A 9,585-nucleotide genomic window follows, 5' to 3' on the forward strand; every position below is an offset into this window, starting at 1 on the left:
TATGTAGTACCAAAAAAAAAAAAAAGCCCTTAATTTGTATGAAAGAGGCCGGGCAAGGATCAGACTATACCGGTCGCGGTCAAGAGATCTTTATTGGAGGTATCGAGCAGAGAAGGAAGAGAGAAGAGAAGAGAAGAGAGGAGAGGAGAGAGGAGAGAGAGAGGAGAGGAGAGGAGAGGAGAGGAGAGGAGAGGAGAGGAGAGGAGAGGAGAGGAGAGGAGAAGAGAGAGCGCTGCTGGTGTGCTGGGTTTTATATCCCTTGGGCCTACGTGGGGCGGGCCCAAAGGAAGGTGGGAGATGCTTCTTTCTGATTGGCCCTCCTTTGGCGGTTTCAGACAGTGCCCGGTCAAGGAGGGGAGAAGAACCCAGAACCGGCGCCATTAAGGTACCCCTGTTACCTAACATTCCTCCCTTTTTTGTTTTTTAAGAAGTGGGGAAATGGGCATTGTAGTTCGTCTGGCTACTTCCTGCTGAACAGGGGCATTGTGGGGGAGGGGTAAAGGAGGACTGTGAGGGCTGTGGACAGGGCACAGTAGGAGTATAAGGCCAAGTAGTAGGGCGCTATATATGAACACCTCCTCGGGTGTGAAGTCTATGCCAAAGCCGTGAGCCAGCCAAGGGGCAGGGAGGGGTCTGTGATGAGCCAGCTGTCCGTGCGGAGGTCATCTAGGAACTGGTGGAACCGAGACATTGGGCGTTGGACCTAGGTTTAGCCCAGAAGGAAAAGGGAATGATAGTTATTTAGGGTGTTTGGCAGACTCAACCCTGGAAACGGCTGGATGAGGGATGTTGGATGAGGGCTTGTTATGGTAGATCTTATCTGACTGGTGTCAGCTGACTGGTGTATTGGTCGTTGACGTATTAGAAGGGTGTGAGGCCGTCTCTGGAGTCCTCTGCGTCTTCACAGGTTGCTAAAAGTTGGTAATTTCTGAGAAGAAGCTGGTTAAAGGTTTGGTTAGAGATGGAAACGATGAAGTTAGTAGTGGGGGCAGAGGAGTTATTGGCAGGCATTGACTCGGATAAGGGGATGGCAGCAAGAGAGGGCTTTTACCGTGAAAAGGTAATAGGGCTGTGAAGGGGGTTTGCTGGTGGAGGAAGGTGAAAAGATGTGGGAGGTGGTAAGAGGAGGTCTGTTAAGGTTTGCACATAGAAGTGGAACTTGAGAGGAGAAGTAGTGTATGGAGATGGTGTTGAGTGTGCGGGTAATGGTTAGGGTTTGTGCTGGGTAGGACCAGGCATTGCTTGGGTATAAACCTCCTGTGGCTGACTGGCCCCAAATGGAACTGGATGGGTCAGAGATGTGAATGGCCCGGGACGAGGCATTGTTTTTGGTGGTGTAGTATATGAAGGGGGTTTGTGTGTTCTCCTGTTGGTAGTGTAGGTTTCTTTGACGGTGAACAGGTAGTAGGGTTGTGGGGAGAGTCTATGTTTCTGGAATAGGGGGAAGAGAAGGTGTTTTAGAGATGCGGATTTTGAGTGGGCTGTTTGGCACAGGTGTGCAAGTATATTTTGTAGGATGGTGTGGGGCCGGTGGGCTTCTTGTCTGATCCGGGTTGGTGGCCGGCTTTAACCTGGAAATATGAGGCCAGGGGATTAGTTGTCCTGGAGATTCCTGGAGTCTAGCGGCAGTGGGGGTGCATAGTACAATTTGGAGGGACCCTTTCCATTTTGGGGCCAGAGTTATTGAATCGGTGTGCCCGGGTGGTGAATAAAATACCCAGCCACCGGGCATGAGGGGGAAGGTAGTCTGTATGTTATTAGTGTCTGGTTGGAGGCCTTCCTGCCTTTTTAAAAGCTCACAACGGATGAAGGACAAGAGGGGATAATTAATGTGTGATGGGATCAGTGGGGAGGTGGGATTAATGCCAGGAGGAAGTGCTGGATGACCATACATGACTTCAAAAGGAGACATGAGGGTGGGTTTCTTTGGGAGAACTCGAAGCCTGAATAAGGCTGCGGGGAGTAATTTCACCCAGTCTAGATGCAGTTCTAAGGATAGCTTGGTGAGGGTCTCTTTGAGTGTGCGGTTGGTCCGCTCGACCTTTCCGGAAGATTGTGGGTGATAGGGAATGTGGAAATGCCATGGGATATTGAGGGCGGCTGCAACATTTTGAGAGATCTGGGATGTGAATTCAGGGCCATTATCAGTCTGGAGGGACGTGGGGACCCCGAATCTTGGAATGATTTCTGACAGAAGGGTTGAGGCAATGGTACTTGCCTTTTTATTGGTGGTCGGGAAGGCTTCGACCCGTCCGGAGAAGGTGTCAACTAGGACTAAGAGGTATTTAAATTTTTTTACAGAGGGCATGTGGGTAAAGTCAAGTTGCCAATCACCGCCTGGAATGTGTCCTCTGGCCTGATGGGTTGGGAAGGGTCCTGGCTTTAGTGGAGTTTGTGGATTGGTTCGTTGACAGATGAAGCAGGTGGATGTGAGCTGTTTAAGGAATTGCAAGTCAGAGGAGTCCAGAGTGAAGAAGGAGTCAAGGAAGGTTTTTAATGTCAGAGGATTTGTATGGAAGATAGAATGAAGGTATGAGAAGAGGGCGTGTTTGGCAATGAGTGAGGTGGATTTTGGGGGGGTGGCTGGATTAAAGGTGATAAAGGTTTTGAATTTTGAGAGGATGTCCCTTCCTAATAGGGGGAGAGGGCATTGGGGCATGACTAGGAACCGATGAGAGAACATGTGACCAGAGAAGGTGCAGGAGAGGGGAGGGGTGGCTCTTGGACGTATGGTCGCCGGCGCTCCTCAGGGAGAAGGGTGTTAGAGAGGATCATGTAAATATCGTAAAAGGTGAGGCTGTAAGCTTGGAGAAGATACTGGAATACTTTGATATATGAAGCAGAGTTGGAGGTATAGGAGCCTAAGCGTTTTTCGATTTGTGAAAGATCAGCCATAGAAGAGAGGACATGGATGCGAACGATGCCTTCTGCCCCCTGCTACTTCTCGCAGAGGAGCGAGGACAGGGAGGTGAGATCTGGAGCGAGTAGTAGGAGGGCTGAAAGGTGGAGGAAAGGAAGTAGGAGAGGTTGGAGAGGACAGGGAAGGAAGGCTGGGGTTGGTGGAAGGAGGTGAGGCTGCCGCCAGGGGGCAGGGCCCTTGCGGGCTGGGCGGCAGCCGGGGGGAAGGGCTGTGGACGGTGATATGGCGGGGGCTCATTGGCGGGATCAAAGTCAGGAGTGGAAGGAATGAGGGGGGTCAGGGAGGGTGACAGTTTGAGGGCCTTTAGGAGGAAAAACCCGTGGAGGTACAGGATCTCTGCCCATTTTCCTGTTCACTCACAATAGTTATAGAGATCCTGGAGGATACCAGGATCAAGGGACCCATAAGGGGGCCACTTGTTTTGGTTATCTAAGGGGTAAGTGGGCCAGTCTTGTGTGCAGTATTTAATTAGACGTTTTGGTTTGAGGTCGGCCGCTAAGCCTAGGGCTGACAAATTGTTTAGCAGGCATAGTAGGGGAGAGTCGGCCAGCAGGGATGTGGAGCCTCCCATTGCGGGGCTACGAGAGGATATGCAGTGAGGGCTAAGTAGGGCGTCCCCTAATAGCCGAACACTGCGACGTGACTCAGAGCTTCCGGTTCAGTCGTCACCAAAGCGAAAAGACTGAGGGGCCGACTATGGCCGAGGACCGTGGGCCACCTGGTACCAGGATTTTTGAGCCGCGGAAGGGAAGGGGGGCCCAGGCCGGAGACCCGAGGAGGAGAGGGAGAAAATTCCGTTCCCTGCAGGCCGAGTCTAGAGTAAGATTTACGGCGGCCGAGAGCGGGCGGCTGAGACGGGAGTTGGTCAGCTGGTGTTGGCACCAGGAGGGGAGACTTACCGAGATGAGGCCGGTGTTGGGTGGAGAGGTCAGCGAACAGGAAAATGGGTGAAGACCGGCCGGGGTCTGGACCGAGCCCGAAGAGGGATCGGGATCCAACGGAAGGGTGGGGTGTTCACGATCCGAGTCACGGCACCAATGAAAGAGGCCGGGCAAGGATCAGACTACACCGGCTGCAGTCAAGAGATCTTTATTGGAGGTATGGAGCAGAGAAGGAAGAGAAGAGAAGAGAAGAGAGAGAGCTGCTGGTGTGCTGAGTTTTATATCCCTTGGGCCTACGTGGGGCGGGCCCAAAGCAAGGCGGGAGATGCTTCTTTCTGATTGGCCCTCCTTTGGCGTGTTCAGACAGTGCCCGGTCAAGGAGGGGAGAAGAACCCGGAACCGGCGCCATTAAGGTACCCCTGTTACCTAACAGTATAAACATGCTCTCTTTAACTCTCTGAGATGGTTGAATTTTTAATAAGTTAGCAAAAGGAGTGAATTGTAGACTAACTTCACTTTAAACTATTTCCTCGTATTAGAATTCTCATTGAATTAAATCCTCCAAAGTTTTAGTACTATTATTTTATTGCTGTTACTATTATTACTGGTTTGAGGCTGTAAAGGAGGCAGTCTCAGAATCAAAAGTTCAGAAGTTTATATTTAACTATATCACCAGGAGAAATCAGAAAAGAGAAAATTGATAGATTTGACTACATAAAAATGGAAGCGTCTATGTATTGTTTCCAAAATATCATCAACAAAATTAAAAGGGAAACTGAGAAAAAAACTATGACAATGACTGGTAAAAGGAAATTATATGTAATTACATATGTTAAGAAAATTAATATATATGGATATGCCTTCCCTTCAAGAAATATTAAGCAAAGGCCATGATATAGCAATTTGTAAAGAAAGAAACGGAAATTGATGATAATATTTTTAAAATTTCAAAAAAGGAATGCAAGTTGTTACTAATAACATACTAATGTTCAATCAAGAAATGCAAATTGTTAATAATAACAACTTTTTCGTCCATCAATTGCACTTTAATACCTTGCTGATAGAACAGCTTTTCTTAAGAACATTTTGGCAATATCTATCAAAAGTCTCTGGAATGTCTGGCAATTGATCTAGGGATTCCATTTTTATAGCTTTTCTAAGAAGAAAATTAGTATGTGGAAAGACTTCTTCATAAATATGTTTATTACTACATTGTTTATAATAGTAAAGAATCAAAACCAACATTTACCCACCAATAGAAAATTATTTAAATAAACTGTAATTCATCCATTCAAAAGAACACTAATCAGCCATTAAAAATGGTTATATAGGCCGGGTGCAGTGGCTCACGCCTGTAATCCCAGCACTTTGGGAGGCCGAGGTGGGCGGATCACGAGGTCAGGAGATCGAGACCATCCTGACTAACACGGTGAAACCCCGTCTGTACTAAAAAATACGAAAAAAAATTAGCCGGGCCTGGTGGTGGGCGCCTGTAGTCCCAGCTACTAGGGAGGCTGAGGCAGGAGAATGGCAGGAACCCGGGAGGCGGAGCTTGCAGTAAGCCGAGATTGCGCCACAGTCACGATCGCCACAGTCACTGTCACACAGTGAGCCTGGGCGACAGAGTGAGACTCCGTCTCAAAAAAAAAAAAAAAAATGGTTATATAGGTCAGGGGTTGGCAAACTATGGCCCATTGGTCAGCTGCCCTTTTTTGTAAATAAAGTTTTATTGGGACACAGCCGTGCCCATCCATTTATGTACTGTGTGTGGCTTCTATATTTGCTGTGGTTTGCTAGGGCTGCTGTAACAAACCACCACAAACGGGGTGGCTTCAACAACAGAAATGGATTGTCTCACAGTTCTGGAGGCTAGAAATCCAATCGAGGTGTTCTGAGAGCTGTGAGTGAAGGGTCTGTTCCAGGCCTCTCTCCCTGGCTTGTAGGTGGCCGTCTTCTCCCCATGCCTCTTCACATTGTCTTCTCACTGTGCGTGTCTGCGTCCACATTTCCCCCTCTTTATAAGGATATCAGTCATATCGGATGAGGGGCCCCGCTCTACTCTTATATAACTTCATCTTAACTAGTTATATCTGCAATCACCCTATTTCCAAAAACAAGGTCACATTCTGAGGTACTGGGGATTAAGACTCCAGCACATGAATTTTGGGGGGACATGCTGAACCAATAATAGCTGCTTTCGTGCTACTGTTTCATGTGTTCATACTCAACAGCAGAGTTGAGTAGTTCTGACAGAAGTGTGGTCTGTGAAGTCTGAAATAGTTATCTGCCCCTTACGGAAAAAGTTGCTGACTCCTGCTATAGGTGAGCATGTTTTGACGTGAAAAATACTCAAAATCTGTTCTAAAGAACATTTATTTATTTACTTATTTATAGACAGGATCTTGCTATGTTGCCTTGGCTGGACTTCAATTCCTGGTCTCAAGCAATCCTCCTGCCTCAGCCTCCAGCATAGCTGAGACTACAGGCATGTGCTATCCTGCTGGGCCAAAAACATTTATTTTCATGGTAATATAATATTTTATGTATTCTGTTCATTATTAACTAATATTTGAGAATATTTACAATATTAATGAGACTTAATCTAGGAGAAGTTCAAATTAATTTTTTTTTTCTTTGAGGTAGAGTCTCGCTCTGTCGCCCAGGCTGGAATGCAGTGGTGTGATCTCGGCTTATTGCAACCTGCACCTCCCAGGTTCAGGCGATTCTTCTGCCTCAGCCTCCTGAGTAGCTGGGACTACAGGTGCCCGCCACCATGCCTGGCTAATTTTTGTATTTTTAGTAGAGATGGGGTTTCACCATGTTGGCCAGGCTGATCTTGAACTCCTGACCTCAAATGATCCACCCACCTCAGCCTCCCAAAGTGCTGGGATTACAGGTCTGAGCCACCATGCCTGGCCTAAATTTATTTTTCTTTATGTCTCAGTACCATCTAAATAAGAGAGATAGTCAAAATAATTATGGTCAAACTTACGATGTCAAAATAAGTAGTTGGTGTTAGCGTGTTTACATATAATTCAGTTTTTGCTGTAGATTCTTTGGAGGCCAGATGTGGTGGCTCATGCTTGTAATCCCCACACTTTGGGAGGCCAAGGCGGGTGGATCACCTGAGGTCAGGAGTTTGAGACCAGCCTGGCCAACATGATGGAACCCTGTCTCTACTAAAAATACAAAAATTAACAGAGTGTGTTGGCGGGTGCCTGTAATCCCAGCTACTTGGGAGGCTGAGGCAGGAGAATCACTTGAACCCAGGAGGGGGAGGTTGCAGTGAGTCAAGATCACGCCCCTGCACTCCAGCCTGGGTGATACAAAAAAAAAAAAAAAAAAAGTTATTTGGCTGCAAGAAAGAACATTTGGTTTACTCTGATGATAAGAGTATCTCTTAATGCTGGGATGGCCTCTTCCTGGCATTTCTTCCGTTGTTGATTTTTAGTTCAGTAATCTGTGATTGCATGAATGGAGTTCAGTGGAGAGGGACTCATCATGTTAATTCCAAACACGAGTTCCTGGCCAGTGACTAAAATAAGTAATAAGGAGGGAGACACATAACACAACTGCCCAGTATTTTTGATGCCAATAGGTTAAGCCTAAGGATTTTCGCAAAAATTCAGGAATAACATCTCATAATAAAATAAGCACTGGGTTCTCTGCACAAGCATAGACCGAGGGACTCAAGGTTCAAGGGAGGAAAAATTGAGGAAAGGCCCAAGGCCCTGAGGTGCCCTCCCCATTCCCTGCCCTACCCGCATACAGGCACCCAGTGACCTTCACTGGAGGAAACATGGAAATACATTCTTAAGTGAAAATGATTACGAAATAGTATCTTTTTTGGAAAATTATCTCATCTGAAAATATCAGCCAGGTGCGGTGGCTCACACATGTAATCTAAGCACTTTGGGAGGCCAAGGCAGGAGGACTGCTTGAACCCAGAGTTTGAGACCAGCCTGGGCAACATAGTGAGACCCTGTATCTATAAAATTTTTTAAAACAACAACAACAAAACAGGCTGGGCACGGTGGCTTACGCCTGTAATCCCAGCACTTTGGGAAGCTGAGGCTGTCAGATCACTTGAGATCAGGAGTTCAAGACCAACATGGTGAAACCCCATCTCTACTAAAAATACAAAAATGAGCCGGGAATGGTGGCATGCGCCTCTAATCCCAGCTACTCGGGAGGCAGAGGTGAGAGAATTGCTCGAACTCAGAAGGCGGAGGTTGCAATTGCGCCATTGCCCTCCAGCCCGGGGCAACAGAGCAAGACTCCATCTCGAAACAAACAAACAAACAAAAAACAATTAGCTGGACATGGTGATCCTCACCTATAGTCCCAAGTACTTGGGAGGCTGAGGCAGGAAGTTTGCTGGAGCCCAGGAGTTTGAGGCTGCAGTGACTAATGATGGCACCACTGCACTCCAGCCTGGGTGACACAGTGAGACCCTATCTCTTAAAAAAAAAAAAAGAAAAGAAAAAAGAAAGAAAATATCTACATGTGAACAAACAAAAGACAAAGAATGTACATCACACTATTATAGCAATGATTCCTGAGGTATGAAGCACCATGAGTAATTTTTATTCTCTTTTTACTTACCTGTTTTCTAATTTTTACATTATGAACACATATTATTTTTGTAATTATAAACCACAAATGTATGCCAGCAAAAGATATAGAAGATGCATACATAGGCCGGGCACAGTGGCTCAGGCCTGTAATCCCAGAACTTTGGGAGGCTGAGGTGGGCAGATCACCTGAGGTCTGCAGTTCGAGACCAGCCTGGCCAATGTGGTGAAACTCCGTCTCTACTAAAAATACAAAAACTGGCCTGGCGTGGTGGCGGGCACCTGTTATCCTGGCTACTGGGGAGGCTGAGGCAGGAGAATTGCTTGAACCCAGGAGGCAGATGTTGCAGTGAGCCGAGACTGCACTATTGCACTCCAGCCTGGGCGACAAGAGTGAAATTCCATCTCAAAAAACAAAAATTTGGGGGCATAATATTGTCCCTGTGAGGGTGTGGTAGAAATGGCTTTACATGCAGTGTTTATTCCAACTTCCTTCTGGTGTGCCTCCCTGTGCTGCAGAGGCTGGAAACAAAAAGTCATGTTTCCTTGATTCCCTTGCAGCTGAGTCGCTGGGTATGAATTAGCATCCACCAGTAGATGAACCTTCTTGAGAAGGAGGCCACAGTATCAGCTCTGCCTCTGTCTGCAGGGACTCAGTGGGGGTTGGAACAGATCACCAGAACTCATCTCCAGCTCTGGGCTCAGAGGGAGTTGGGGCTGGGGCGGACTCACCCCTGGATGGTGGCTGTAGCAGAAGGTTATTAAAGCTAACAGTTTGGGTGGTGGCCTTCTAATTCCCTATCTTCCTGATATCCTGGAGGTTGTAGTGATCCTGGCAAGCCTGTTTTGTATCATTGCTCAGTGTTCTGGGAATCATTCCGGGATACCTAGCCTAAACAGGCAGCCTCGCCAGCAGTTTTATAATTGCCCAAATCATCCTAGGCCTAAAATAGCTGGTTGTTTCTCTTTCCTGAGACACAACCTGACTGACATAAGGGCTCATGAGCCATTTGGGAATGAGCTTCTGCTGAAGGAAAACATACATTTTATGACAAGTCAACAGAAGAATTAATATTTCAAGTTGCTTGGAATTCATCTGAGTTGCAGAAGGAAGAGTAAAAATATCAGGAACAAGTGCCAAACCTAAAACACAACAAAGATCTCCAAGTATAAAGGTAACAGGATCACAGATTTCCTCTCTTTTACTAAG

The sequence above is a fragment of the Nomascus leucogenys genome, chromosome 4 (genome assembly GCF_006542625.1).
Source record: "Nomascus leucogenys isolate Asia chromosome 4, Asia_NLE_v1, whole genome shotgun sequence".
In the NCBI taxonomy this organism is placed as follows: domain Eukaryota; kingdom Metazoa; phylum Chordata; class Mammalia; order Primates; family Hylobatidae; genus Nomascus; species Nomascus leucogenys.